This window comes from Vulpes vulpes, chromosome 1 (genome assembly GCF_048418805.1).
Source record: "Vulpes vulpes isolate BD-2025 chromosome 1, VulVul3, whole genome shotgun sequence".
Lineage (NCBI taxonomy): Eukaryota > Metazoa > Chordata > Mammalia > Carnivora > Canidae > Vulpes > Vulpes vulpes.
This window is the reverse complement of record NC_132780.1, coordinates 22,678,476-22,700,759: the sequence shown is the minus strand read 5'-3', so window position 1 is coordinate 22,700,759 and position 22,284 is coordinate 22,678,476. Positions and strand designations below refer to the sequence as shown.

General features: G+C 44.2%; 1 protein-coding gene across 4 annotated transcripts in view; it reads left to right on the top strand.

The window, feature by feature from the left end:
• The first annotated feature begins 8,759 nt into the window (after positions 1-8,759).
• The window catches only part of LOC112908845 (uncharacterized), a 50,521-nt gene continuing 36,996 nt past the window's right edge, over positions 8,760-22,284 (top strand). For 2 of the 4 annotated variants that reach the window (XM_072766723.1, XM_072766676.1), the window contains exons 1-3: positions 8,837-9,092; positions 14,751-14,865; positions 14,996-15,132. The gene's annotated coding sequence lies outside the window, so the exon portion shown is untranslated. Of the gene's footprint in view, positions 9,093-14,750; positions 14,866-14,995; positions 15,133-22,284 lie in introns of all 4 variants that reach the window. The other 2 variants (XM_072766829.1, XM_072767009.1) reach the window with 2 other exon arrangements.

Sequence of the window (22,284 nt, the reverse complement as noted above, 5' to 3'; positions counted from 1 at the left end):
GAGCCATGAATGCCTCCTGGTAGGTATGTCTCAACAATGTAAATCCAGGGGAATTGATTGATAAGATAGATGTCTTAGTTTGCTTGCAAAAAGTTTTAGCACATATGGGAAGAAACTCTCCTAGACTAAAGAATGAGTCATTCTAAATACCTTGCAAAGATGCTTACTGCTGGTGAAATCTCTTAGTAAGGATAGATCTGATCTAGATAATCATGGGAGGGTGATGGTGCAAATGTACTAAGATATATGTTAAGTATTTGTGTCTAATTTGGTACATATAGTTATAATTGAAGAAAGGTAAAAACAAGGCACAGGTTGTTCTGGCCATAAAAGTGGAATTTGGTAAGAGACTTCTGCAGGGGCAGTGGAGGTGGGAGGATTGATTGTAGTTTGCATTTACATTGGAAATAGAAGAGTAGTTGGTCGCAGGGACGACCAAGGAGTCTTGAGCATCATGGGAAGATTGGGATCATTGATGGATCTAGAAGTCTGAAAGGTTACCCCTTAGCAATGGCCAGGGAAATACTAAAGCCATTGTCTTTCCAGTTCAATGCCACAGTAAAGGAAAGAAAATGAAAAAGAAAAGATTTCATTCTTGAGTCTTGATCTGACATCTTTGGTGGAAGCAGTGTATCTCAATGTCAGCTGCTTCTCTTATTTGTTGATTTTATTTGAAGGTCTCCAGCGTCTGTGCAGGACCAGAAGTCAGTTGGTGACCTTTGTGAGCCGCCTGCCCAACCGAGAGGAGTCTTCCCACTTTCCCTTGTTACTGCCACTTTACAACAACTAGATGACCAAGCACCTGCACTGAAGAGTCTTTTTTTTTTTTTCTTTAACTTCTTGTTCGATCTGACTAAAAGAAATGAGAACCTAAATAACATCTAGGTAGTACTTTTCGAACCTCCTTGTTCCTCAAATGTGGCAGTGAGACTCAACCAGAATGTTTGTTGAACATAACAGGTTATCAACCAACTATAAAATTCCCCTCTGAGGGGCATGATGGACCCAAAGCAGGCTGCCAATCACTCCCACAATGAAATGGGACTACACAGTCATAAAATTGGTCATCAATGCTTTCCTGCCAGAAAGATCTCAACCAAGAGGATAAAATGTGAAAGAAGAATCAAAATGGAGTAAGCACTGCTAGTAGAATCACTCAAAACAGAGTCAGAAGGACATTGAGGAAGTAGGGCCTATGCAAGTCTCCTGTTTCTTGGAACATTGTGAACTTTTGACTTTTGTCAGTTGCAAACTCAGCTACCTCCTGGAATACATCCTTCTATTCTGGACTAAAACAGAGATAATGCAACGCCTGTTTGCCAACTCGCCAATCATCTATTAGATAGATTAAACTCTGCCAGCACCAATCGTAATTCTTTCAAAATGACATGTAACTTTGTGGTTTTTGCCTTTATAAACCTGCACTCCCTCCTGGCAATTTGGAGCATGCTTTTGATTTTGGTTGACTGTGTCTTCTGGATTGTAATCTCTAAGCCCCCAAATAAATGCTCTTGCGTTTATCAGCCTCATTGTCTTCGTGGTCAACACTGCATGAGGTGAAATATTGGGTCACCCTGAAGCAGGAATATAAATATGGGTATATTTCTGTGGTTCCCACATATCTCCTCTGTATATCCAGTGACTGTGTGTCTCTCAATGAGCAGCATTTTTATCCATTTAATATCTCTTACCTGAGGGGCGTCTGGGTGGTTCAGTGGTTGAGTGTCTGCCTTTGACTCAGGTTGGCTCAGATTCCTGGGGTCCTGGAATCAAGTCCTGAATGAGGCTCCCCATAGGAAGCCTGCTTCTCCCTCTGCCTATGTCTCTGCCTTTCTTTTTCTGTCTCTCATGAATAAATAAATAAAATCTTGTTTAAAATAAAATCTCTTGGGGATCCCTGGGTGGCTCAGCAGTTTGGCACCTGCCTTTGGCCAGGGGCGCGATCCTGGAGATTGAGTCCCATGTCAGGCTCCCGGCATGGAGCCTGCTTCTCCCTCCTCCTGTGTCTCTGCCTCTCTCTCTCTCTCTCTCTCTCTCTCTCTCTCTCTCCGTCTATCATGGGTAAATAAATAAATATTTTTTAAAAAATAAAATAAATAAAATCTCTTACTTGATATCCTGACATTGATTCAATTCCTTTTAGGAATGTGACATCAAGAACTGGACTCTTGGTGCATAAAGAACCCTGTCCAATCTCCTTGTGCTAAGAAAGTTGACCAAACTCTAGGATGGCTTCTAATGGCATAAGGTCTAGTCCCTAGGATAACTCCAGCTCCCTGTTGACCTCAGCCTCCATTAAAATGCCAGCCAGAGAAAGCTCAAAGCTGCCAGAACTCACTATTCTAGTTAAACCTAAAGTTGGACTCCTGACCTCTTTTCCTTTGAGCATTTAGGCTCACAATTGTAAATATGTATCTCTTACACCTCTTAAGGACCTGAGAGCTCTTTTGAAATGTAATTATCAGGAAGGATAAGACCTTTGTCTCCCAATCCTTATGGGAGGATAGAATCCTAACTTCCTAACTACCAGCCAGCAAACACAGCTGCAGTAGTTCTATTTACATTGACCAACCCTTTGTGATTTTTCAGTTCTGTGACTCAACTGAACCCCTCACTCTTCATCTTCCCTTTAAAATACCTAATAGGGGATCCCTGGGTGGCTCAGCGATTTCACACCTGCCTTTGGCCCAGGACGCGATCCTGGGGTCCCACGTCGGGCTCCCGGTGTGGAGCCTGCTTCTCCCTCCTCCTGTGTCTCTGCCTCTCTCTCTCTATCTATGTCTATCATAAATAAATAAACAAACAAATAAATAAAACACCTAATAATCACTGAAGGAATGAGAATGGAATTTAACTTTCTGCCCTACTAAAGTACTTTGTAAATAAAATGTTTTTACCACTTTAATGAAAGTGTAACTATGTTTATCTTTGACAACATCAATCTCTAAAAGGGAACAGTGTATGGTGCCTGGGTGGCTCCATCAGTTAAGTGGCCAATTCTTGATTTTAGCTCAGGTCATGATCTCAGGGTCATGGGATCAAGCTCTCTGCCCAGTGGAGAGTCGGCTTGAGGATTTTCTTTTTCCCTCTTCTTCCCCTCCCACCACTTGTGTGCGCTCTCTCTCAAATAAGTAAATAAATAATTAAAAAAAAATAAAGGGGAACAATGAAACAAATACTATTTGGTATAGAGACAATGGCTGCAGTGCTGAAACGTGGAGCATATTTGTAAATGGGGCTCTGAATTCCAAAACATCAGGAATCTCATAAATCCATAATTTAATCTCATTGCTGGAAAGTGATGATCATTTCTTTTGTGATTGCAAGGACTGTTCTACATGAGTGATTTTATATTATCTGTATTCATCAGGGTTCTCCAGAGAAAAGAACCATAGAAGTATATATATATACACACACAAGAGGACATTTATTATAGGAATTGGCTTATGCAATTTTAGAGGCTGACTAGTCTCAATGGGCTACTGTCCAAAAGAGTGCTCATCCTCTTTCACTAAACAAACCAACAAAAAACCCTAAGGTTTATATCTACTTAGAGCTGTCTATTCCTTTATCACCATACCTTTATACATCTAGTGTTTCCAAATATCATTTTAACTTAAAGAAAATAGGGGTTTTGGAGGAATAGGCATAATGATGAAGGGAAGTGGGCTTCCAGTTATAGAATGAATAAGTCATGAGGATGAGAGGTGGTAGTATAATTCCTGTCATAATCAACTATAAAATTGTACAGAATATAAGGAGTGGCCACTTGCAGGCATTGGACCGACCGTGTGGAGCTGTGACCCTGAGGGAAGGATGCACAATAGTTGAGGTTGAACCTCCTATTCTCCTGTAGTGCTGTTGTGCCCAAGATTGTGAATCCAAGAAACCACCAAGAAGCCGACACCAAAGCAAGTACACAAGGGTTTATTAACAAGCTTGAGCTTGGGTCCAAGTATACTTGACACAGCGGAGCAGGGACTTGGAACCCGAGGTGGGTTACAGCTGGGTTTTTATGGGCTAGTCTAGGGGATTTTCAGAAGGAGTGGAGGAATTTTTTCATTACGATATGGGGGAAAGGGTGGGGGAGTTTCTTAAGATCTGTTTCATTCCAATACGGGACTTTCTGTCTCTGTCAAGCGCGTTCTGAGCTCTGTTTTCATTCTGATACGGGACTCTCTGTTAAGGGCGTTCTGCGGTTTTTCCTGTAAAGTTCAGCTTTTATTCACAGGGGCCTGAGATGGCTGTACTTGTGCTAATGCTAAACTGGGGGTGGAATGGCCTTAATTTTCTTGGCCTCCACAGTGCACCTTCCAAACTTGCACAGGGAAGTAGAGCCCAGAGAGCAGTGGGTGGACGCAACAGAGATCATAGCTCAAGAGAGGGCAGGCAACAGGAAATCCTGCTGCTGCGTCCTTTGGGGGTGGGAGAAAGGCTTCCTTAAAAAGGGTTGGGTAGTATCTGGAGCTTTAGGCTGGGCTTTTTTGGTTCTCCCTATAGAGGTGGATACCCTCCCTCTCATATCAGAAGCCAGATGCACACAGGAACAACCAGCCATTGAATCCCAGCTTCCTCCTCCAGTGGGAGTGTCTTCACTGTTGGCACCAGAGGCTGAGTCCCCACTTCTCCTTTGAGAGGCTGATGTCCCTAAGCAGTTTTAGTCCCATGTGTCAGGACAATCTCAGGGCAAGATACAACTGGCACACTGTGACCTTACTAGACACTATGTTGGGCACTAAAGCCAATCCTGACCCCAACCACCAAAGTGTGACAGTTGTGGGTTCTCCAGGCCTAGTATGGCATCACCAGCATCCTGGCCTTCATAAAATACTATCTGTCTCTGCTTCTCAGTCCTGGTGACCCTTGAGAGCAGCCTGACCAGCAAGGAAAGATTCTGAACTCCAAGAGTTTCAATGGCCTGGGAGGAGGGGCCCTGTGGGAACCCAGGGTTGGGTTGATGGGCTGAGTCTAGCTGGAAGGTTTGGAAACAAAATGGAAAACAGTTTTCACAAAGAGGCAGCTTTAAGTGCACGAAGTATGGAGATGAGAAAGTATCAGGGGTAAAATTAAGAAGTGACTGTAGATTGTCCGAGATATATTAAGTGAGAAAATCAATGTATGGATCAGTATACAATGTATGACTTGATTTGTGCCAAGAAAAAAAAAAAACAGGGATCCCTGGGTGGCGCAGCGGTTTGGCGCCTGCCTTTGGCCCAGGGCGCGATCCTGGAGACCCGGGATCGAGTCCCACGTCGGGCTCCCGGTGCATGGAGCCTGCTTCTCCCTCTGCCTGTGTCTCTGCCTCTCTCTCTCTCTCTCTCTGTGACTATCATAAATAAATAAAAATTAAAAAAAAAAGAAAAAAAAAAAAAGAAAAAAAAAACGTGTTAGAATATGTTTGAACACAGATATAGGCACAGATTGATGTGCACATGTGCAGATATGATTCTAAAAGAATAATCCCAGAGGCACCTGGGTTGCTCAATCAGTTAAGCATCTGACTCTCAGATCAGGCCTTGATCTCAGGGTCATGAGTTCAAGACCTACATTGGACTTCATGCCGGGTGTGTAGCCTACTTTAAAGTAAAATAAAATAAAATAAAATAAAATAAAATAAAATAAAATAATGAAAAAAATAAAAGTAATAAAAAATAATAAAATAAAATAATAAAATAAAATAAAAATAAAATAAAATAAAATAAAATAAAATAAAATAAAATAAAACAAAATAAAATAAAATAAAATAAAATAGGTCAGCCCCAGTGGTTTAGTGGTTTAGTGCCACCTTCAGCCCAGGGCATGATCCTGGAGACCCAGGATCGAGTCCTATGTCACTGTGTGGAGCCTGCTTCTCCCTCTGCCTGCGTCTCTGCCTCTCTCTCTCTGTCTCTCATGAATAAATTAAAAAAAAAAAAAAAGACTGTAAGCTGCATGTAGACAATAGTTTTTGTCTCTGTGTCCCAAGGTCTCCCATTCACGTATAGTACTACCTGAAACTGAGTACTTGCTCAATGAACACTTGTTGAAGTTGTGAATAAATAGGACACCTCAGCTTCTTATTCATTTTTACTAATCTGGCTACAGTAAATATCCCTTTCAAGTCTCCCTAGAAGCTGGTATTTCTCAATGTTTTCAGGAATAAAAGCCCTGATAAAAATTCTCCATGATCCTAACTTTCTTCAGACTTTCCTGATGTTTCCTCAGAGCTGTGTCTGACACTGTCTTGAATAACTGCATAAACCTTATAACTAATGTTCTGAAATTTGCATTTAAAAACACTTTTTGAGATAATCTCAATTCCCCATTCAGAACCATCCCTGCAACCACTGGAAGATAATAATCACTTTGGAGTAAAAAGAGGAGATCATGGGATTCAGGTGCCTCATCTCAGAATTCAGATGCTCCCTTTCTACTTTGACCTTTACAAAATAGCAACATTAGGGTAAGAGAGGGTTTTGTGTTGGTCTCACCCTATCAATAATGAGGCAATCAGCTAGGAATGCCTGAGGTTCAGTACTACTTGTGGCAAGCCCTCATAGATACTTCTCTGGAGCTAATGTCGTGGCTGGACTACCCCTCATGATTTTTTATTATGATTGCAGGACACACCTCAGGGAAAACCACCAAGAACTTTGAAAAACCAAGATTTATTACTTACAGGTAGTGAAGGATACAAGGCACACACAAGGGCCACACAAGGGGGTCACCAGTAGAGATAGGGAGGGGTGTGAACCTGGAGCTCTGCCTTGATTATGGCCATGTATGGGCTGCCAAGGGTTTCACAGGTCCCCTCTTTGTTGGAGAATTTAAAACATAAGAGTGGGAATTGTGTCACAAAGGGAAAAACAGGGGCACTTAAGTGATCGGTTATTTAGGCTGCCTGGGACTTTACACCAGTCATTTGACTAGTAGCTATGTTAAAAAGCCAGCAATATGGGATGCCTCAGTGGCTCAGCGGTTGAGCGTCTGCCTTTGGCTCAGGGCGTGATCCTGGAATCCCAGAATCAAGTCCTCCACAGGCTTCCTGCACGGAACCTGCTTCTTTTTCTCTCTGTCTCCCTCTCTCTCTGTCTCTCATGAATAAATAGATAAAATCTTAAAAAAAAAAAAAAAGCTGGCAATATGCTTTTTCCAGATGGATGTCTTTGAAATTGATGTCTTGGCAATCAAAAGTTTGTCAAGTCCTAGCACTACAGGGAGGGGTGAATAGGTGGAGCACAGAGAATTTTTGGATCAGTGAAGCATCTCTATATGATATTATAATGGTGGATACTTGTCAGTATACATTTGTCTAAATCCATATACTGTATACCATGAGTGAATCGTATACAACTGTGGGCTTTGGGTGATAATGATATGTCAGTGAAGGTTCATAAATTGCAACAAATACAACACTCTGGTGGAGGTATACTGGTAATGGGGGAGCTTCGGTTGGGGGAGGGGGCAGAGATATAGGGGAAATCTCTGTACCTTTTGCTTAATTTTGCTGTGATCCTAAAACTGGTATAAAAAATAAAATCTAGGGATACCTGGGTGGCTCAGTGGTTGAGCGTCTGCCTTCAGCTCATGGTGTGGTTCTGGAGTCCTGGGATCAAGTCCCACATTGGGCTCCCTGCATGGAGCCTGCTTCTCCTCTGCCTCTCTCTCTCTGTCTCATGAAAAATAAATATAATCTTTAAAAAATAGGGGATCCCTGGGTAGCTCAGGGGTTTAGCACCTGCCTTTGGCCCAGGGCATGATCCTGGAGTCCCGGGATCAAATCCCGCTTCGGGCTTCCTGCATGGAGCCTGCCTCTCTCTCTCTCTCTCTCTCTCTGTATGTGTGTGTGTGTGTGTCTCTCATGAATAAGTAAAATCTTAAAAAAATAAATTTATTACAAAAAAAAAGATAGCGTTGGTTAAGTTACTCTCAGATTGAGATGTTTCTCAGATTGCTAAAAGAATCGAGTGTATCTTAGTATATGGAGTAAAAAATGTGGATAAAAAGTGTTTTTCAGTATGTGGGTCACAATCCTTGATGATATAGGCAAAGGAGAAATTTTCTATGGGATTCAGACACAGAGCTTGTCCACCGGCTTCAGGGAAGTCTAACATACCTCTTCTTCCTTCCCAGTCATGGCCCTCTTTGGAGTCTTTTCTATTCTTCCTGACCAAACATAATGAAATGCTGAATAGCACTTCAAGCCACAGCATTTGAAGAGCAATAACATAACGTTTCCAGCTATTCAAGGACTCATTGTATTTATTTTTTTCTATTTTTTTAAAGATTTTATTTATCCATTCATAGACACAGAGAGAGAGGCAGAGACACAGGCAGAGGGAGAAGCTGGCTCCATGCAGGGAGCCCGATGTGGGACTCGATCCCGGGTCTCCAGGATCGCGCCCTGGGCCAAAGGCAGGCGCTAAACAGCTGCGCCACCCAGGGATCCCCTCTTTTTTTTTTTTTTAAGATTTTATTTATTTATTCACGAGACAGAGAGAGAGAGAGAGAGAGAGAGAGAGAGAGAGGCAGAGACAGGCAGAGGTCTAAACCGCTGAGCCACCCAGGGATCCCCGATTTTTATCCTCTTGAGGCATGCTGACTTTATGGAGTCTGAAACAATGTCTTTTCTCCGCCTTTAACACAGGCAAAGCCTCTACCTTCCTTGAGGTAGGAGGAATACTACTTTCCAGCTTCCCTCTTAGTGCCGTGCAGTCAATGCTCTGGTTGGTCAGGGTGGAGAACACCCTTCCCAGCCACCTCCAGAGCTCCGGGACTACATTACCCAGAAGATTCTGCGTTGAGAGGAGGCGATAACTGATCAGGACGAGGCGTATCTGTGCTTGCGCATGGCATCGGGGCGGAACTTCCGGCTTCCTGCGGCTGTTCGGCGTAGTTTGCAGTTTTCGGAGATCCTTTCCGCAGGGCTGAGGAATAGGTTACGGAGCCGAGTAGATGTGAAAAGAGTCGTCCTCAGGGCAGAGACTTGGCGCACGGCTCTGCGACGCCGCCCGGGCTGCGCCTTACGGGGGCCGGGACAGGGACCCCCAGCCCGGTGTCCGCTCCGTCCACAGAGTCCGATGGCGGCGGCCGAGCCCAGGGCCCCAGCGCAGGTAAACGCTCGTCCCCCGGGCCCTCCCCGCCCTCCCCCGACCCAGACCCTCAAGGCCGGAGCACAGGGCGCCTGCTCGGGTCCCTGCGGCCCAGGCCCAGGTGTTCCGGACCGGGAGGAGCCGGTGGGTGGGGGCCCCGCGTGTGAGCGCTGGCGTGCGGGAGCGGGCTGCAGGGGAGGGGCGGGCTGGGGCAGAGGCTGCGGGTTCAGGGGTCGGGGGGCTGAGGCGGGAGGAGTCTGAGGTCTGGGAATAGGGAGCGTGAGGCGGGGTCACTCAGGAACTGGCGGTCCGAGACTTGCGGCACCTTTATGTAAGGACTCTGGACGCCAGGGGGAGTTTTGGCCAAAGGAGGGACAGGATCTCCGTAAGGGGTGAGGAGTGATGAGGACATTGAGGCCCTGGTAGGTTGTCTTTGTTCAGGGTCACACAGCTGGTAAAAAGCAACACTGAGCCCTGAGGCCCACTGGTCAGACGGCCAGCCTGAGGTCACATTTGACAGGAGCATGCACGTGCACGCACAAGTAGAGCAGCAGGCAGAGAGAGGAAAAGCAAGCTCCCCACTGAGCAGAGAGCCCAACATGGGGCTCAGTCTCAGGACCCTGGGATTACCACCTAAGCTGAAGGTAGACGCTTAACTGACTTAGCCACCCAGGCATCTGAAACTAAATTTTCTTTTCTTTTCTTTTCTTTTCTTTTCTTTTCTTTTCTTTTCTTTTTTCTTTCTTTTTTTTTTTTAAGATTTTTTTTTTATTCATTCATGACAGAGGGAGAGAGGCGGAGACCTCGGCAGAGGGAGAGAAGCAGGTTCCATGCAGGGAGCCCAATGTGGGACTTGATCCTGGGACTCCAGGATCACGCCCTGGGCTGAAGGCAGGCGCTAAACTGGTGAGCCACCCAGGGATCCCCTAGTTTTTATTTATTTATGAGAGACACAGAGAGAGAGGCAGAGACATAGGCAGAAGGAGAAGCAGGCTCTATGCAGGAAGCTGGATGTGGGACTTGTTCCTGGGACTTTGGGATCACACCCTGAGCCAAAGGCAGACAGATTCTCAACCGCTGAGCCACTGAGATATCCCTCCGAAATTAGATTTTCTTTTTTTAAAAAGATTTATTTATTCATGAGAGACACACAGAGAGAGAGACTGAGGGAGAGAGAGAGAGAGGCAGAGACACAGGCAGAGGGAGAAGCAGGCTTCATGCAGGGAGCCTGATGTGGGACTCGATCCCAGGATTCTAGGATCACGCCCTGGGCCGAAGGCAGGCGCTCAACCGCTGAGCCACCCGGGGATCCCCGAAACTAGATTTTCTAATATGTGTGATGAGGGAAGAAAACAGAGGTATCAGGGATAACCCCAGGGGATTTGATCTTTGCAACTGTAGGGATGGCAGTTCCAACTGAGATGAGGAAGTTGGTAGTAGGAGTAATAATCACTGGGGATATCAGGAACTTTGTTTTGGCCACATTGAGAATCTGAGGTATTTCAGAGACCACTGAGTGGAGGCATCAGATTGGCAACTGGAAACAACACAAGTTGGGAAATCAAAGAGTGGTTCAAATTGGAGACCTTCAAAATGTGGTATTTACTGTGTGGACCCAATTAATCTGTGGTTACATATAAGAGGTATAGTCTTGTTAATGATTGTGAAGCTGTTTATAGGCCAGGATGTAGAGGGTAAGGGCTGAGCACTGGGTCTCTCACTTGGGTACCTTAGTGATGGTATTAGAATTCATGAATGCAGGTGAGGGTGGTATGTATCCCTAACGTAGGCTGTATCAGACTGACTAGTCTAGCAGATGGCCAGGGCTTCCAAGAGAAGAATGGAGATGAGAAAGATGCAGAGACAAGGGGTAAATGAGGCAAGATGTCACTCAGGCCAGAGCTCTTGCTTATTCTCTATGATTTGTGAGGACTTTGGTGGGACCTGGGGTGTTTCATTCAGCCTGGTGGGTGTAGTTGGGGCAAATATGGTCATCTGTAAGAATCAGTAGGACTGGGGTGGGTGATAAATGGACTGAACTTTGAATGAGGGTTAGGTGGACAGAGAAGGTTGTCATTGCTGAGGGGACAGCAAGCACAACACAAGGTGCAAGAGGGCCATGGGTTTCTGAGATCCACAACTGGCTCTGTGTGGCTTAGTGTCAGGCACGGAACAGAGTCAGGAGGGAGGCCTTCATAGAAGGATTAGGTGTTTCCAACTCCCAACAGGAGCCGTGGGAGTTCTGGGGTAGTATTGGGTCCTGTTTGAATTTGCCAAGCAACTCTGGCTGTTTTCTGCTAAGTTGTATTTCATGGCTTAAAATTAAGACCCATTGTTATGTGCTCCCTTGACACCTCATGAAACTCCCAAGTGCTTCACATGGCCTGAGTGCAAGTTCTCCTCCCCACTCTTAGATAAAGTTTCCTAGCCAAGCATCCCTTTTCATCAAGAGGACCAGAGCAGTTCCTGCTTATGCCTTTATTTTTACTTTTTTTAAATAATTTTTTATTATTTATTTTTATTTATTTATGATAGTCACACACACACACACACACAGAGAGAGAGAGAGAGAGAGAGAGAGAGAGGCAGAGACATAGGCAGAGGGAGAAGCAGCCTCCATGCACCGGGAGCCCGACGTGGGATTCGATCCCGGGTCTCCAGGATCGCGCCCTGGGCCAAAGGCAGGCGCCAAACCGCTGCGCCACCCAGGGATCCCTTAAATAATTTTTTAAAAAGATTTATTTATTTATTTATGATAGACAGAGAGAGGGGGGTGGGCAGAGACAGGAGGAGGGAGAAGCAGGCTCCATGCCGGGAGCCTGATGTGGGACTTGATCCCGGGACTCCAGGATCGCGCCCCGGGCCAAAGGCAGGCGCTAAACCACTGAGCCACCCAGGGATCCCCCCTGCTTATGCCTTTAAAATGGGTTTCACTTCTCTGCTAGGCCATGGGGTTATTCACACAAGCCATTCACATCATCCTGTGGGAACCAGATTGTACCCCACCTCTTGATCTTGTAAAACTTGCATCTCACAGGCCCTGGTTGTTTACTCTTACACAGTGTACAGCGTTCATGTGATCCTATAAAGTTGTGGTGTCCTCCTCTCCCTGGCTGTGAATATATGTAATTTTTTTTTTAAAAAAATTTTTTTTAATTTATTTATGATAGGCACACAGTGAGAGAGAGAGAAGCAGAGACATAGGCAGAGGGAGAAGCAGGCTCCATGCACCGGGAGCCCGACATGGGATTCGATCCCGGGTCTCCAGGATCGCGCCCCGGGCCAAAGGCAGGCGCCAAACCGTTGCGCCACCCAGGGATCCCTGAATATATGTAATTAATAAACTACCTTTGACCTTGTCTGTCCAGTATTAGGAACTTTGTGTTTGGCCATCCCCTTAACCCTAGGATGGGAATTCTACTCTTCTCGCAGTGGTGTAAAGGAGGGATGACTAACACAAGAGTGACTTATAGGGAGACCAGGGAGATGCCTGTGCTGTGGGGCATTGAGGTATGGCCATGGGCATATGGCTGTGGTGTCCAGGAATGTGAGGGCTGTGCATTCTAAAGAATACTTGGAGAGAGTGTGTCTGATGGTTTCAGAGACCTAGTATTGAGATTTACAGGACTTTGATAACATCAGAGGAATAGCTTGACAGAAGTGTGTGGATTCATCTAGTGAGGGCAACAGCTTAGACATCCATTTGTTCACCTGCCTCTTTTTGCTGATGATTGGACCTGACCAGTGAGCCCATGAGGAGACAGCAGTGCAAGTTGTACCAAGGCCTGATTTATTCCCTGAGTTGGAGGGCTTGGGAGGAGAATGGGTATGGGGTATTCGTGTATAGATGAATTGTGGGTACTCTGGAGAAGGGCTGTTGGTGGTTTCATGTGTCACCATCATGATAGGGCACTGTGACCCTTGAAGACATGGCTATGTACTTGTTCTGGCAGGAGTACGGTCTCCTTGAGGTTCAGAGACACTAATACAATAATGTGATGCTGGAAAGCTTTGAACTTATAATCTCGGGATGCCAGGGTGGCTCAGTGGTCGAGCGTCTGCCTTTGGCTCAGAGTGTGATCCTGGAGTCCTGGGATCAAGTCCTGCATTGGGCTCCCTGCAAGGAGCCTGCTTCTCCCTCTGCCTGTCTCTGCCTCTCTCTGTGTGTCTCTCATAAATGAATAAATAAAATCTTTAAAAAGAAAAAAGGAACTTACAGTCTCTCTGGGTAAGGCCCTCATACCCATCATGGTACCTTTAGATGTTCTCTGCTCTTCCCTTTTTCCCCAGGCACTGGTCTCTCCTTCCCATAGCAGGACCATGGACACTACTTGTTTCCCCAATTCCCTAAGCCTGTGCTGTGGCTGAGAAGTCTGAGGTGTGTGCACTGCCCTCTCCCTGAGCAGCCCCAACACAGGGTTAGGCGTATAGTGGTCATTGTAATTGATTTTACTTTGCTTGCCCTTTCCCTAGCCTGGTGACTTTGTGCAGGTCCAAGGCACCTGAATACCAGTTGCTACTTCTTTCCTCTAGCTGACATTTTTTCATGAATGCTTGTGCCAGGAATTGCTAACACCAGCACAGTTACAGTTGTGTGGACCACGGTCTTTTTCTTGCAACTCCTCTACGTTTTCTGTATTTTTTTTTCCTCCTGTGTGCTATCACATGCTGAGTTGTTCTGACCCAGTACTGTCTGCTCTTCTGTAATGTGTTCTCCTTAGTAATTGCATCATCCAGGTGCCATGTATTTGGTCATCTTGGGGGTAGGTTCACAAATGGCTCTGATCAAGCCACAGCAAGATGGAGGATCCTGATCTGGAGGGTTGATACCTGGAGAAGGACATAATATCAAGGTTGTGTTTAAATTGTAGTAGAAGTCGGGGCACCCAGGTAGAGCTCAGTGGTTGAGCATCTACCTTTGGTTCAAGTCATGATCCCGGGGTCCTGAGATCGAGTCCCACATCGGGTTCCTGCATGGAGCTTGCTTCTTCCTCTGCCTATATCTGTCTCTTTCTGTGTCTCTCATGAATAAATAAATAAAATCTTTAAAATAAATAAATTGTAGAAGAAATCTATTCTATTTGGTTAGTGTTCAGTGCCAGGGGACACACCTCATTTCTGGTGTTTCTTCAGTCTTGATGCTTTGCCTACTTATCAACTCTACATGTCACTTCTATTCTTATGTTCTGTGCAGGACCAGTCCATACCTTTCTGGACTCCATGTATTACCTACTTTTCTCACTCCTCCATCTGCAGTGCTTCCCAACATTGACTTCTACATAATTTGTCATGAGGTGTGCATATATCTTCAAATAGTCCTTGAACATGAGCTACTCTGTTGCAGTTGGATATTCTTGGTCCTGGACTTACCTTTCTGTATAGTGCTCATGTGTCACCCGTAAACAAGAACTTGTTGGAAGTTATTTGCAGAAAAACGGGGCATAGGCCTCCTCTCCTCCACTTGTCATACATCAGAGTTGTGTCCTTCACCATTTGAGACCTTCCCCATTTTATGTTCTTCATTTCCCTGGAACAAAGGCTGTCTTCAGCCCAAACCAATCCTGGTTCTGCAGACAAGCCCATGGACTTGTCCTGAGTTTGTCAAACGCATTCTTGTGAATGGGTAGTTGACTCCAACCAGAGTCAACAGGGACTCCTCCAGCATTTTATTCCTTTCAGGTTGTTGATATGGAGCACACACTGAGGAGGCACCTTTTGAGCAGAGCATTTCTGTCAGAGTGTCACAGGTCAGGACTCCAAGGCAGGTGTCTCCCAGAAGGCCTACTCTTGTGAGGTATGTAGCCTAGTCTTGAGAGAGATTTTGCACTTGGTTGTGTCAAGGAATACGTACTAGGAAGAAGCCATATACCTGTGGGGCATGTGGGAAATAATTATGTTTTACTGCAAACCTTCCATGGCACCAGAAACAGGACATTGGAGAGAAACACTTCAGAAGCAGAGCCTCATTTGTGAAGAGCTACAAATTCTGTGTGTCGAGGAAGCCCTTTACCTGCAGGGAGATTGGGAAAGACTTCATGACCAGCTCAGGATCTCTCCAACAGTAAGTCACTTACACCGTGGAGAAGTCAAAGAGCAGTACCAAGTATGTAGTGGCCTTACATGATGTAAAAATTCATTATAAATGGGGAAGATACATGAAAACTTTTGAGAACAAATATATATTTATTCAACACCAGAGAGATCTCTCTAGAATAAGATGTTACATATGCAGTGCATGTGGGAAGTCTTAACAAAAGGTACCCCTCAATCACCATTGGAGAGTTCACAGTGGAAAAGGTCTAAATGAGTGTGGGGAATGTGGTAAATTATTTACCAACAAGACCAACCTCATTCAGCATCCCTGAGTTCACAGTGGAGAAAGGCCTTATATATACAGGGAATGTGGCAGCTTCATTTATAGATCCAGTCTCCTGAATTACCTGAGGTTTCACACTGAATCCTTATGAAGTGTGGGGGATGTGGGAAATCCTTTATAAAGCTCTGTGCTCCTCAGCGCTGGGAAGTTTACAATGGATGAAGGCCTTATGAGTGCTGAATGCTCAGGTAGAGGCCCTATCTCATTGAATACTGGAAAATTCATGTAGAAAACTTAGGGAACTAATGTAGATGTGTGGGAGTCTTCTATTGTATTCCTTATAACCTGGAAGTGATCCATATGAGGGTGCTATCTACCTGAATTTAATCTCCTACATGAGAATGGCCACTAAGTGCCAGGTATGTGAGAGGTATGTTTTTAAACTGCACAGCCTGTTGCCAGATGTGTGTCCCTTGGTTCTGGCAGAAGCCTACCCTTGGAAGGTGCCTGTGGTGTGTATCATTTACTATCTACTTTAGGGAGGTAAAACTTCCCTGTTGTATTTGTAAGGGATATGTGAGAAGCCTGAGCATTCATCCCTTTCTTATTTTTTTCTCTGTGATGACTTAGGCCCTGGACCTGACCCAATTTGGGCTCAGAAGATTCTGCTCATGATTTGAAAACACAGACTTCCTTTTTTTTTTTATTTTTATTTTTATTTTTTTAATCTTTTTTTTTTTTTTTTTTTTTAATTTATGATAGTCACAGAGAGAGAGAGAGGCAGAGACACAGGCGGAGGAAGAAGCAGGCTCCATGCACCGGGAGCCCGATGTGGGATTCGATCCCGGGTCTCCAGGATCGCGCCCTGGGCCAAAGGCAGGCGCCAAACCGCTGCGCCACCCAGGGATCCCCAGACTTCCTTTTTAAAAAAAAATATTTATTTGTGCATGAGAGACACAGAGAGGCAGAGACACAGGCAGAGGGAGAAGCAGGCTCCATGCAGGGAGCCCGATGTGGGACTCGATCCCAGGACTCTGGGATTACACCCTGAGCCAAAGGCAGACACTCAACCACTGAGCCACTCAGGCGTCCCAAAAACATAAACTTCCTGTTTCAGGAATGGCCTCATATGACTCTCGTGATGGAGTTTTCCAGCCTTCAAATAAAAAAGCTTGGAACAGGGATCCCTGGGTGGCGCAGCGGTTTGGCGCCTGCCTTTGGCCCAGGGTGCGATCCTGGAGACCCGGGATCGAATCCCACGTCAGGCTCCCGGTGCATGGAGCCTGCTTCTCCCTCTGCCTGTGTCTCTGCCTCTCTTTCTCTCTCTGTGACTATCATAAATAAAAAAAAAAAAAAAAAAAAAGCTTGGAACAGCCTGCCTTCTGTGTTTCTGGTTTGTGTGATAATGAAGGCCTTATTTAAGGCACCTTTAACCTTGGGGATTCTGTTCACTGTGTATGTGGCAGTTTGAAAATAACTATTTGAGTTCTGTTAGCATGAAGGTGTAGCCAGCTTGTGTTGGGACCAAACTTTGTGTGCCTCAGATAGGATAATATTATGGCAGGATTTGTAGGGCTCTCTCATTTTGCCCTAGTTTGCATTGCTGCCCACAGCCTCCCAGGAGAGACTGCAGGGCTTTATGGTCCTTACTTAGAGCTTGGATGTCATGATATTTTGTAGCTTCAGAGGTCAGCCTGAGGAGAGATGGTTGTGACAACTTCTGGTGTTTATGAGAGTTACAGAATTGTTCACTTAGTCACAGAGGATGTTGCATTGTGCTCAGTACTGGTAAGTAAGGGAACTCTGTTCCTCAGGTCCTAAAAGAGGCCATATACTCTGGTGTTCAGAATTCTTTAGGGTGGTGCCACTGGTTGAAAGATTATAAGGAGGAATCATAATTGTGTTTTGTTTTTATTTAAAGATTTTATTTTTTTGTTTATTCATGAGAAACACAGAGAGAAAGAGGCAGAGACATAGGCAGAAGGAGAAGCAGGCTCCATGCAGGGAGCCTGATGTGGGACTTGATCCTGGGACCATGGGATCATGCCCTGAGCCAAAGGCAGACAGACGCTCAACTGCTGAGCCACCCAGGTATCTTGGAATCATAACTGCTAAAACAACAACAATGGATTTATAGGGAGTGAGGAGATTACAACAAACTAGTTAGAATGGGCTCCTTTAAAAGGGTGTCCACAATATTTAGTCATTATGACTGTGAAGGATGAGCAGGTACAGAAATTCTCAGGCTTATCAGAAGGATGTATCTTGTATACCTGAGGGCCTGTCAGAAAAAATAATGTAAAGTTTTAATGACTTGTAGCTTTTTTGGGCTATCTCCAGGCCTTTGCTGTGTAGGGAGGAAAATCAGGGCATAGAGACAAAGGAGATGTCTTGGTCAGTGCTTCATACCCCAGCCTGCATTCCTTCTGACTCAAGTGGAAATGACTTTCATTGTTTACCTGTATTTTTTTATTACTGAGGCAAGACATCCCCTCCTGGGATGGAGGTGGAGATGGTGGAGTCAAGATAGGGGGAGTAGGAAATCTAGATTTTAGTCTGAACCATGTTTCTAAAGCTTTGATAAGGTATAGATAACATACAATAAACTGTACATATTTAAGCTGTACGGCTCAGTAAGTTGAAATTCATTTAATGCATGAAACTCATTACAGTCATCATAATGGACCTATCCATTACTCTCATATTTATGTTCAGCACTTTAATAATCTCTCTCTCTGCCCTGCAGGCAACCATTGATCTACTTTCCTTTATAACAGATTAGTTTGCATTGTCTAGGATTTTATATAATTGAAATAATAAATTAATTGCTTACTCTTTTTATTTCATGGGAACCCTCTACAGAATGTTTATTTTCAGGTTCAGCAATTACACTTAATATGAATAGTTCATTATTTTTATATTGCTGAACTTGATTCCCGGGATCAAGTCCTACGTTGGGCTCCCGGCATGGAGCCTGCTTCTCCCTCTGTCTCTCTCTCTCTCTCTCTATCATGAATGAATAAATAAAATCTTTAAAAAAAAAAAAAGTTCACATATTCACCCAGCCAGTGACTCCAGAATTGCACCCTGAAGTACTAACACAAGAAAAATGAAACAGCCACATAAAGAATTCGTATTAAAATGTTTGTAGGGCAGCGCCGGTGCCTCAGCGGTTTAGCGCCTGCCTTTGGCCCCAGGGTGTGATCCTGGAGACCCGGGATCCTGGGATCAAGTCCCACGTTGGGCTCCCTGCATGGAGCCTGCTTCTCCCTATGCCTGTGTATCTGCCTCTCTCTGTGTGTCTCTCATGAATAAATAAATAAAATCTAAAAGAAAAAAGTAAAAAGGGAAAGGTTATAGAAATATCTACATTAAGATAAAAGCTAGATCTCCAATAAGCAACCTTACTTTACACTTCCAGGAACTAGAAAAACAATAAACTAAGCCCAAAGTTAGTTGAAGAACATAAATGATACAGATTAGAACAGAAATAAGTGAAAAAGATACTAGAAAAACAGTGGAAATGATCAGTGAAGCCAAGAGGGTTTTTGTGTGTGTGTGTGTGTGTGTGTGTGTGTGTGTGTGTGTGTGTGTGTGTGAAGAAAAGCAAAATTGATAAAACTAGTTACCCAATGTAAAAAAGAGAAAGGATCCAATTAAAACTGTATAAAAAGTCTAGGCTTTACAGTGGATACCACAGAAATAAAGGAATCACAAGAGAGTACTGTGAACAAGCACAGTGCAGTGATTAAGAAAACTAAAGCAGTAAGGTTTGGTGTTTTGAGGTCCATCTATTGACCGCAGTGACTGAGAAAAACCTACCCTGTGCTTTTGATGAGAGCTGTTGAAATCCTAGTTATATAGATAAAACCAAACACATTCATATTTTTTGAAAGTTGGGAAGACAGCTTTCCATATCACAAATGATATTTGTGTGTTCTTGTGCATGCATGTTCTGTCAGGACAATTCCATGGTTCCTTAGGTGTGTTAGGTGGTTTTGTTTTATTTGAGACAGTATTCCTTCAAACACTTTTCTACAAGATTTTAAATGTATAATTCATGACCACGTACACCATTTGTAAAACAAATGAACTTTTAGCAAACATCAGTTGCCTCATCCACTCAGTCACTCAGACCAGAAGTAAAAGATTTAAGAGATATTTGTAAGTAGGAAGAATGGAAAGAGCAAGCATGTCAAGAGACAGGATGAGATTAGATTAAAGCTGTTTAAGTTAGGAAAAGCATCTTAGGAAAACATTTGAATTTTGAAACTGATAAAACCACTTACAACCTTTTACCTGAAATAACTAAGTCTTTTCCTTAAATTTGTATTTTCTCTGTTTAAGAGGGGAGGGAAGATTTTTCTGTTTTTTGCAGTTCATATAATTCTTCCTATGGAAGTATAATCCTGATTTCTTAAGTGTGTCCTCAGAGAAACAGTCATACTCTGTATGGTGTCATAAGATTTGGAGTTTCTCTGAATTGGGAGCCTCCCACATACTGTGTTACCTTTTAAATTTTATTTTTATTTAAGAGAGAAAGCACAGGGGTTGGGGAAAGCAGAGGGAGAAGCAGACTCCCTGCTGAGCAGGGAGCCTGATGAGCTGGATCTCAGGAACCTGAAATCATGACCTGAGCCAAGGGCAGACGCTTAACCAACTGAACCACCCAGGTGCCCCATACTGTTATCTTGCCATCATCTACAAGAGTTTTATATAAAAATGTTCATGATTCTGCAATGTGAAGAGGCAACGTGAGGATTTCAAACGGCAGGTGGAACAGCAGATAGAAGGCAAAAATACAATCTAGCTATAGTATAAAGATTAGGTTTCGGGACACTTGGATGGTTCAGCGGTTGAGTGTCTGCCTTTGGCTCAGATCGTGGTCCCGGAGTCCCAGGATCAAGTCCCGCGTTGGGCTTTCTGCATGGAGCCTGCTTCTCCCTTTGCCTGTGTGTCTGCTTCTCTCTCTCTCTCTCTCTGTCTTTCGTGAATAAATAAATAAAATCTTAAAAAAAAAAGATTAGGTTTCATAACTACATCAAAACTCCTACGACTCCATTCTTGAAGATTCCACTAAATAATATAAAAGAGAAAATGTCTGACATCTAGGACCTGTCCTAAATTCAACTCAGTCATATTTCCTCTTCATTTGCCAGGAATAAATCCATATGAAGAATATTCCAAGTCTAGGAAGCCACTCCAGATGGCTCATCATTTTCCTGTGTCTCTCTTTCATAAAAGTTTAGTACATGGTCACTGCATACATTTAGTAAATTATCCTGTGGCCAGGGACACCTGGGTGGCAGAGTGGTTGGGCATCTGCCTTCGGCTCAGGGTGTAATCCTGGAGTCCCTGGATCGAGTCCTGCATCCAGCTTCCTGCATGGAGCCTGCTTCTCTCTCTGCCTATGTCTCTGCCTCTCTCTTTCTGTTTCTTGTGAATAAATAAATAAATAAAATCTTGGGCAGTCCTGGTGGCTCAGCAGTTTAGCACTTCCTTCAGCCCAGGGTGTGATCCTGGAGACCCAGGATCGAGTTCCACATTGGGCTCCGTGCATGGAGCCTGCTTCTCCCTCTGCCTGTGTCTCTGCCTCTCTCTCTCTCTCTCTGTCTCTTGTGAATAACTAAAAAAAATCTTAAAAAAAACCAGTAATTATAGGGATGGCCCTGGTGTACCATGCTCCTTATTGGGGTGTTCCTCTCTGAATCCCAGTCTCTTTTGGGTTCTAAACCTGATACTCCCCATCTCATGAGGATAACATCCAAGGTTCTGTTGTTGGACAGGGCAGATGGCATGGCTATGTATTGAAGATCTTGATGTATGTGACTAGGATCCTCCTCCATCTTCTTTCTAGAATCATGTGCTAATATATTAAGACTCAGATTCAAAATATACTTGGATTTTGTCATTGATCAGTTTCTTGAATCTGGAGGTTCTGAATAATTATGAAGAGCTAAGAGTAAATAGAGAAGACTTTTGTGGGCAGCCGCGGTGGCTCAGCAGTTTAGCACCACCTTCAGCCCGGGGTGTGATCCTGGAGACCCAGGATCGAGTCCTGCGTCGGGCTCCCTGCATGGAGCCTGCTTCTCCCTTTGCCTGTGTCTCAGCCTCTCTCTCTCGGTGTGTGTGTCTCATGAATAAATAAAATCTTAAAAAAAAAAAAAAAAAAGACTTTTGCCCTCATACTCTACAATCTAACAGTATGGTAGGTAATGCCTAAATTTTTTTCTTAAGTAACTAGCTCTAGGAAATTTTTACTATAAACCTATTTTTGACTCATCTTTCACCCAGAGATCAAAGGGAAAAGAAGAGCTACTCAAACTCCTGTACATTCCATGCCTTTAAATGTATGTTTTCCTCTCTAATTATGTAAAAGCTTTAAAGTGTGATAATCTATTTTTAATTTTATTTATTTAATTTTAATTAGGCTCCACACCCAATACGGAGCTCAAGCTCATGGTCTTGCAATCAAGAATTGCATGCTCTATCAACTGAGCCAGCCAGGTGCTTCTCTATTTTCATTTATTTGTATTTATTTTTAAGATTTTATTTATTTATTCATGAGGGATACACAAAGAGGCAGAGACACAGGCAGAGGGAGAAACAGGCTCCATGTATAGAGCCCGATGTGGGACTCAACCCAGGAACCTCCGGACCACACCATGAGCCGATGGCAGACGCTCAACCACTGAGCCATCCAGGCATCTCTCTCTCTCTCTCTCTCTCTATCATCTCTCTATCATCTATCTATCATCTATCTATCTATCTATTTTTTAAAAGATTTTATTTATTCATGAGAGACACAGAGAGAGAGAGAGAGAGAGAGAGAGAGAGGCAGAGACACAGGCAGAGGGAGAAGCAGGCTTCTCACAAGGAGCCCGATGCGGGACTCGA